At 39.0% G+C, this 9,176-nt stretch overlaps 1 pseudogene; it reads right to left on the bottom strand.

The window, feature by feature from the left end:
- Positions 1-4,372: 4,372 nt before the first annotated feature.
- Positions 4,373-6,381, bottom strand: LOC139719337 (retinol dehydrogenase 13 pseudogene; annotated as a pseudogene).
- Between the last annotated feature and the right edge of the window lie 2,795 nt (positions 6,382-9,176).

Raw genomic sequence — 9,176 nt, 5'->3', positions numbered from 1 at the left:
AACATGCAAACACGATGTGAAGACAATATGAAGATTCATTGACATATGTAATGAAAGGCAGGCCCCATCTGGGGCGTGATTATCATCGGATCTAAAATATTTGGCAGGCATCAAGAATGACATGTTTTTCTTTGAGAGAATATGCATTTCCCCATTTTCCTGTTCATCAATATTGTGTCACACTATGTACCTGGTATGTAACCTTATCAAAGCAGGACATGTTCATGCAGTGTATATTTACGGGTATTTTCCTAGTGTGCAGATGGACGTATGAGAGTCTGGATATGAGGTATAATACCGTAATCTGACCCAGTGACCTCATTACTAGGGGACTCCCCTGTGCAATATACTCTCTTGTACACAATTATTGTCAGTACCGGTACTGTTATGCTGATCACAACACTAGTGCAAGGGTTAGTTATCTCCATGGAGTACAAAATATTGTGAAATAGCATGTGTTCAGTACTTCAGTTGACTACCATTATTATATCAAAAGGCCCTGTAGCATGGGGACGCCATGAGGTGGGAAGGGAGGCTCGCTTAGTCAGGGCTGCACACTGGCACTGGTCAGACGGTCCCTGACCAGTAAAAGTCACTGTCGGATCAGTAACTTTATCAGGAATGGACCAGTAAAAGAATAGAAAAACTAAGTACCTACTGGTCCGACAGACAGGTCGGACCAGTAGAAAAAGTGGGTTAGTGTGCAGTCCTGAGTTAGACGTATTTAAGAATCCCCATAGTGAGTTGTGCACAGCTTTGTCACTGATCCCAAAGGTATGTTCACACATGGCTAAAGAATCTCCACTGGAATCGACCGTTACCGCTGAGCGTACGCTGCGATGCACATATTTGCTGACTCATCGCCAAAGGATGCTATTCGGGGTTTTTGAATGCCCCCAGTGGGCAGCGAATTCAATCGGACCACTCATGTCTCCCCACGCTACCTGGGCTTTAAGATGCTTTTGAATAAGGTGTACATTATTTTGCCAAAACCTCATGTACTTTCATTGGTATAGCACTTTGTTGTATGTTACTTGACTACAATTCTTGTTAGAAAACTGTCCCCTATTGATTGCTCAAATGCATTCCACTCCTTGTTCAAATTAACTTTAGTAAATATCTTGAGTAAAATGAAACAGAAACATAGGATTTCATTCAAAATTACACTAGCGACAAGAAATTTTTATGGAATTTCAAAGTTTTTGGCTATTTTTATTTCACAAACAGTAAGAATTGTCATAACTATGTGTACATATGGAAATAGGATCAGAGATAATGCTATCACTAGCTGGAACACAGAGATGACCAAAAAACAAAACAAAAACAACACTTTTGTTTTGGGTGAATAATGGATCTACAGTACTTCCCCATCTCGTTAAAGTTCACCATTGCAAGCATAAGTTTTTAATATCAGTACATTTAGCACCAGTTAGATGCAAATCTGTATTATTCTTTCCAAATGATGCGAGTTGGTGAATACTATTTGTGTACACATGCAGATTATTGGGAGACTTACAAGACAAGGACATCATCACCTACAATTACTTTACGTATGGGGTTGTGACTTATACGTGTATTTATGTCACCCTGTCTTGAAAACAGACAAGATTTAATATCCCATGTCTTATTTTATGTCCAAATGCTGATGATACTTCTCCCATTCATTTAGTTTTACTTTATACATTGGTTGCATTGAACTTAAAGTAAAATTGCAGTGTTGCTATTAAATGTATCTGCCATTGTTTTCTTGATGGAAAAAGTACAACATACAGTCAACCTTGCCCAAGTCGAAATCTATTTGAACTGAAGAAGTAGCTTCAACTTAGAGATACTTCAACTTGTGAGGGATTCAAATCAATAGAATATAAAGAGGACTTCGACTGAAGTAATTATTCGACTTAGGCAAGGTTGACTTGAGCAAGGTTGACCGTATGTTTACTTCGTTTAGTCAAGCCATAAACTCAATCTTGGCAGAAGTACATAATGGGCTTAAGCTCACTGTTGAAGGATGATTTCATGTTGATTTCCTCCACTTGAACCAAGTTCATTTCACCATTGATCAAAACACCATGGCAATATTTCCATTATTCTACTACACTGTGCTCTGTATATTTTCCAACATGATTTGACTAAATTTTTGGATGATCAGCTTATACACTGTTTAACAGCAGTTGCATTCGTGTGGTTTCCTGACAAACCATTCATCCCAATCACAATGAAAACACCTTGTTTTGGAAGCACTGATTGACTTCTAGATAGCAAAGTATATGTATACAGTATGTATATCAATTGTTAATTCTTAATTTATGACTATTTGATATGTGTGTGTGGTGATAAATATTTAAAAAATTGTTCTTTTTTTTTTACTCAAATAAAGACTCTATGTAATACGCACTTCTACAGTTGTCTCATTTAAGATTTTCAATTTAATTTGAGAAGTTCAGCTCATGAAATGATGTTTTTACATCTTCCCGCACATGCAAAGAATATTTTTCAGACATTTGCATTGCTCATCCACTCTACAGTATGCAGTGATCATGTAGACAGTACAAATGCACCCTGTGACATTCTCAACACCACTCTCTATACAAAGCAAGCTAACAAACGATAGGTGAGAGAAGCACTAACATGGAAGAAGTCAACTATTTACAGTGCTCAGTCATACAAGTGTACAATGTATCTACTGTATAAAATAACACGCAACCAGCTACTTTGTGTAAGGAGGTACCTCCTTGGGACAATCAATTCTTATGAAGTGCATTCTTGTTATTTCTTACCCTCCCCCCTTTTTTTTCCCCTGGTACATTACAGATGTAGTCATACACATGTTGAATACCTCGCTAGTGAAGTACAATGTATTTGAAAAGACATACTGGCCATTAGGCCATTATAGTGAGATACGTAGTTGGGACTGCTAGAATTTTTTTCATTAAAATAACCAAATCTGGACAGTCTGGACATTAAGCATCACTAGCGGGTCACATAGATGCCCTTAGCATGTCAGTGTGAAGTAGAGAGTTTATTGAACTGTAGATTTGAAAGTACTGGTATATATTTGTGAAACCTTGCAACTATTACTCAGTTTATTTGTGGGTATGGGAGTGTAATACAGTGTGCAGAGAAATCTTGAGGGGGGGGGGGGGGGGAATCAGTCCAATCATTTCCAAGGACAATCTTGCTATTTAAAGGATCCCTGCCATCTGAATGGGAGTGGAAGTGTCTGCTAATCAGAAGAAAAAAAAAAGTGAGTGGCATCCTCTATTTTTCCAATCTTGTCCCATACAAAGCAAATTGGGAAATACGAATTTCACCTGTAAAATCCTTGTACAAATAAGGTTTTGTTCAGTGTTTGCATTAATTAGCTTGCCATATTTAGTGAGTTGTGTCATGGCCATGCCTGTTAAAAACCCACACTGGGAAAAAAAAAATTATTTTTAAATAACTAATAATGAAATCTTGTTGTGCTGGTGTTGGTTATAACATGGACCTATTGTACATAGGTCCATTGTTACAACAGTTCTCCAGTACAGTGCTAGACTGTACACTCAAAATCACTTCATTGACAATGGCATGGTGAACTTGTTGATCATGGTAACCATTTTCCATATGGCAGGCCAACAGAATGAAGCAGACTACTAGAGGGGGAGAGGGGGATATCAAATTTGTTCATATGCACATATCCATGAGTCTTTAAACATATAAAACATAAACAAACACATGATCCCCTTGAGGGCATTACTTTTAAAACTGTACATGAATAGTCAGTGTCCATGATCAACAAAGTTGATTCTAGAGTAAAAGCATCATCCATCCCAAATAATCTTGCATTGTCTTCCTTCTGAAACTGTTTGTCACTTGTTGCAACTTTAATTTACGACTTGCCTGATATTACACTCGTGGGGTCATTGCTTATTTCATTTTTTTTTGACCAGCACATCTGATAATTCAATTAATCATAATTCAGCATTACAATATTTCAGCATAACAAATTTCAGAAATATTGACACTGTTCGCTCCATTCCACACACTATACAATCCATAATTCAAGGATCATGAACATTTCAAATTCACAAGAAAAAAACAATTGCATTTCTCCTATTTCATGTGTGTGTGTTGATCATTCATGGTTGGTTGTTTTTAGAGTGCATCTGCTCATACAACAGCCATGGTACCACGGCACAGAATGCGCTATCAACAATGCCAGTTAAATCAAACACAACTATACTAACAGCACATCAGTCAATCATTTACAGACTTGCATGAATTTTTTTTTTTTTTTTTTTTTTGCTTTTAAGTGTCAACTGCACAACCCCTATGAAATGACAACTATCTTAAAACCTACAAACAGGATCACAGTACATGCATCATACACTCCATTCTTTAGTGTTTTCAGTGGAAAACAAGTTGCTACACAAGTTAGATACAGCTGAAGGCAGCACTATCCCTACAAGTTACAACCCCAGTTTAAAACACTAGTGGATGCTGTAACATTATCAGTGCCAATTTACTATTCCAAATTAGTATTTCTCAAGCTCGATTACCAATTCCAAAAATCTAGTTCATAACTTGCAAATCACCCATTTGATTACGTCATTTGCTTTCAGAGCAAAAATATCGGCCTACCTCCAAAAATACGTAAAAGATCGATGGTACATCCTTGAATACCAAAGAATATATGCTAGCAATACAGTCAACCGTGCTTAAGTCAACCTTGCATAAGTTAAACAATCGCCTATGTCAAGTCTTTTCAAGTCCTCTAGTCTTTATATTCCAATGATTTTAATCCCTTGATAACTAACAATTTTCTTTAAGTCGAAGCTATTTCTTCAGTCAAAATAGATTCCATTTTGGCAAGGTTGACTGTACTGCAAATATTCAAACTAATTGATTTACAATTTAGCATCACCAGCTCAGTGAAATGCACAATTGAAATATATCATAATTCTGCAAATTTTGGCTTAAATTGTTGATTAAATGCAGGTTTTCACCACACCTTCTTGTGCATGTGAAATAAGCAAGTTGATCAAGAAATCATAAAAACTGATTGATGACTAGATGTATTGGTAGGCCCTATATGGTGCTAATACAGTAGATCACTTTCTGTTTTGTAATTGAACATAATTAATGCAGTGTGTCCAAATATTAATTTTACATAATACTGTTCATCATAGGCACTCATTCATCTCAGTTTGCTGTCAGTCCTGTCATCCTTTCACTCACTTCCCACAATTTCCTAGCAACCGCATCATCTGCTCCTTTCACTTCAGGGTAGGGTTTCTCCTTGCAATCTCCGTAGTATCTCCCGGTAACATTCATTAATTCCTCTGAAACGGAGCAGTGAATGGTCGTCTGGGCACCATACCAAGGAGATTTCAGCAGCAACCAGCGCAGGGGATAAGTTGCTGCCCAAAAGAACGTAGAGAAACCAAGATACCGTCCAAGCTCTGTATTGATTACGCCTGGATGCAGGGTGTAGGTGGTGATGCCAGAACCATGGAGGCGTCTGCTCAGTTCCTGCCCAAACAGAACATTGGCCAGTTTGCTATCAGCATACGCTTTCGCCTTGTTGTAATCACCTTCACTGGGGTTGAGTTTCGAGAAATCAAGTTTCCCCCTTTTATGCAATGATGAGGACACAATGACAATGCGTGAAGGTGCAGACTTCTTCAGAAGATCTAACAGTCTGTTTGTGAGCAGGAAATGGCCAAGATGGTTGACTCCAAACTGCAATTCAAAACCATCTACAGTCGTCTGGTAGGGGGTCTGGAAGACGCCGGCATTGTTGACAAGAATATCCAGTCTGTCTATCTCATCCAGGAACTTGTCGCAGAAGCTGTTCACAGATGCAAGTGAAGCTAAATCCAGCTTCATGACAATTAGCTCTCCACTGGTCGTCTGTTTCCTGATGTGCTCCACAGCCTGCTTGCCCTTCTCGACATCACGACATGCGAGAATGACGCGGGCATCCCTCTGTGCAAAATCGGCTACAGTTTCCTTTCCGATGCCAGTGTTTGCACCCGTCACAAGAGCAGTCTTGCCAGTAAGTTTGGCAGTACTTTGACAAGCACTGCCCCTGAACCTCAACTTGATGTACATCAGCAACCCTGTACTCACAGCAACACCTGCGATAGTCCACAGCTGAGAGCTGCTAGGAGAACTCAATTTGCCCTCGTCAAGACTGCTACTGGCACCCATACCCATTATTTCTCAACTTATTATGTAGCCTCCTTGAATATACAAAGTTCAAATTTGAACGCCTAGAATTTCCCGGCTGTTGTGATATAAACTATCTGACTGATGAACTGGAATTAATGTGATGTATATCCAGGGACGAGAATCGACAACCATGTACCACTACAGGAGTCCTGCTGTATGTAAATTTACTACTATTAAAAACAGTTAGTGCCACAAGTTAAACCTGGACGGTATCGTTGAACATTCTTTTTTCACTTGACAACTGCAGAGCCGATTGTCATAAAATGTGTCGATGACATGTGTAGTCGTGAAAGTGCCCACGGTACAAGCAAATCTAGCTGATCTTCATTTGTACTATGAGTTCTGAGCCAAAAAGGCGTCACCATTACTCACCACCACTCAGCTCGGGTGCAGGTACAGTGCAGAACATAACAGTCACTGCATGCTCAATATGGCATCCGGGCATGCAAACGCAGCGCAAAGAAACGGGTATTTCCCACTTTCATTCCCAGAGTACGCCCTCTAACGACAAAAGAAGTACACTGAAGCAGGTTTAGCGCACAGAACTCTCAAGCGGGGTTCCCACTATCACGATCGGCGCCACGATTGAAATCGTTGTCTTAATCGTGAAGCAATCGTGGTGATCTTATCAGATTGTATCAGAACTTGAGGTCAATCGTGGCAATCGCGTTAATCGTAGAACATTTTTGGACGGTTCAAAAATTTTCTACGATTAACACGATTAATTTTTGATCGTGATCATCGCATCAGATTGTCTTCGATCGTATCAAAACGCAGCAAATCTTATCTAATCGTGCTTCTTAATCGTGTTGATCGGGATCGACTTTTTCACTTTCCTTCTGCTTATTTTGCACATTTGCCTTTATTTTACTCGCAAATCGTATGTACCTTGTATTCTGCAAGGCTGAATAAGGGAGGGGTGGCACAATGCACAAGACCACTGAAACATCCACCAGAAGCAAAATGTTCCACATACCCCACAAAGTAACTTTTGTGACTTTTGAAAAGTGACCATTGTCGAGGTTTATGTAAGGTCACTCGTGCATGATTATAAAGATCACTGTCATTATTTTTCACATAAAAGTTAGTAAATAGGTGCAGCAATACCCCTGCGAAATAATTTTGCTTAGGATTTTTTTTTTTTTTTTTTTTTTGGTTAAAAAGTGACATTATTTTAGGGGAGTTACCTTTCTGTTGTATGTGTATGTCGGTCTTGTTAAACACTGTTAAATGAAACAATGAATCGAGCCAAACCAACCAAACTTTCAATACCCCATGAGATAACGACATTTTGAAATAAAAATACATATGATACATACTATGCGAACATGAAATCAAACACACAAGCAATGCTAACAGTTCGGCCAACTTTCTTAAATTGAGTGTATATAACACACATTATGTTAGCATTCAAAAAGATCCCATCCTTTTATTTAGCTTCAATGTCATCATATTTTCTTCACGTATTTCAAAGAAAGGTGAAAACATTTGTCTTGATCTTTTTTTCTGGAAAAAATGGGGCAATGGTCTGATTTTGTGTATTCGTATTTATTGGGGGATGAGCACGTCGATTCAATAATCTATTAATTTCTTAAGGTTAAATTAAAGGAGGGACTATCTGAGGTCGCCTCGGTGATGATTTCTATCTGATGATAACGTAATCGTCATTCGCAATACTGCAAAGTTCACGATCTCGTCATCCTCAACCTGTCAACCCTTGCCATCATCAATGGTTGTGGATAGTAGCTGCAGAAATTGGAGGAAACAATGAAATCCACCGTCAGTCGGACTATATTATATTCCCATTCGGGTCCAATCGCACCTTTAATGGGTGTCACTTTTGATCCCGATCGTGAAAGATATCGTATCTTATCTCAACAGCCCGCATTGGTTCGCAGTATTCGTATTGGAGCTTGACGTATCGGAACGTAGCTGCACGCACCAAATCGGGGATCCCGCTCGTAGTTAGTAGATCGGAACCAATCATAATGGATAGACTCAATCGGGACAATCCTATCGAATCGTCGCGAACGGGAGACCAGACAGATCGTATTGCTTTAAATAGACCAATTGTGACCATAATCGTATCCAGGATCCAAGCGAACCAACACGTATTGACTCGCATAACCTCGTATCCAAACGTGAAATTTCAGATGACTTCAACGAAGCTTCCATGATCAGTTACGAATGTCCAATCGTGGCGTTCGTAAAAGATCATACGATAGTGGGAACCCCGCTTCACACACCTTCGCCGAACGGGCGGCGACTTCGTTGCCGTGCATTTTATAGAATGGAGTACAGTATGTTGGTATAAGGGTCCGGAAACCAGCCTTACACACAGACCTTTAGAATTTAGAAATCATAAAGTTGTCACTTTTCTGTAGTAATATAAACAATCAGCATATCAAACCATATTTCAAGGTAACACACGGTACAGCCATGTCGCTTTGCACGGCGTCTGGTCGGGCAAATTTCAAGGATATAAGGAGAATCTGCACATAGCGCTATAATTATGTCTTTTTCGAAACACTTGCAATCTATCCACAAGCAGGATGTAACTATAATACACGTGTATAATTAAGATGATAAAATAGCATGATCAGCACACAATGCAGAACACAACTGTATGCTTTATGAAATCTATGATCGCACCACTGTCCTTGTGATTGACCGCTCTTGGCAAGAATGTTGTCAGGTGATCGCACTCTCGATTGCAGTTCAAGTTTAGGAAAAGTATACTAGTAATCTGGAAGTCTCTTGTTGTTTGATGTGTATTTTACTGTCTTGCTAATTTCACGAACGTTTAGAATACATAAGTCTGTAGTTCATGCAACATACATGCAATGGTCACCCCAGTGGGGAGGGTTTGTTTTGTTGATGATTGCATATTATTTGCATATTAATACATTGCAAGACGAACGTTTTGCTATAAAGTGATGTAAACTTTGAAATCAAATAAA

Source organism: Diadema antillarum, unplaced genomic scaffold (assembly GCF_040938485.1).
Source record: "Diadema antillarum isolate AM-2024a unplaced genomic scaffold, OU_Dant_1.0 scf00000109, whole genome shotgun sequence".
Classification (NCBI taxonomy): Eukaryota; Metazoa; Echinodermata; class Echinoidea; order Diadematoida; family Diadematidae; genus Diadema; species Diadema antillarum.
The sequence above is the reverse complement of the archived record's forward strand: the minus strand, read 5'-3'. Positions and strand labels throughout refer to the sequence as shown.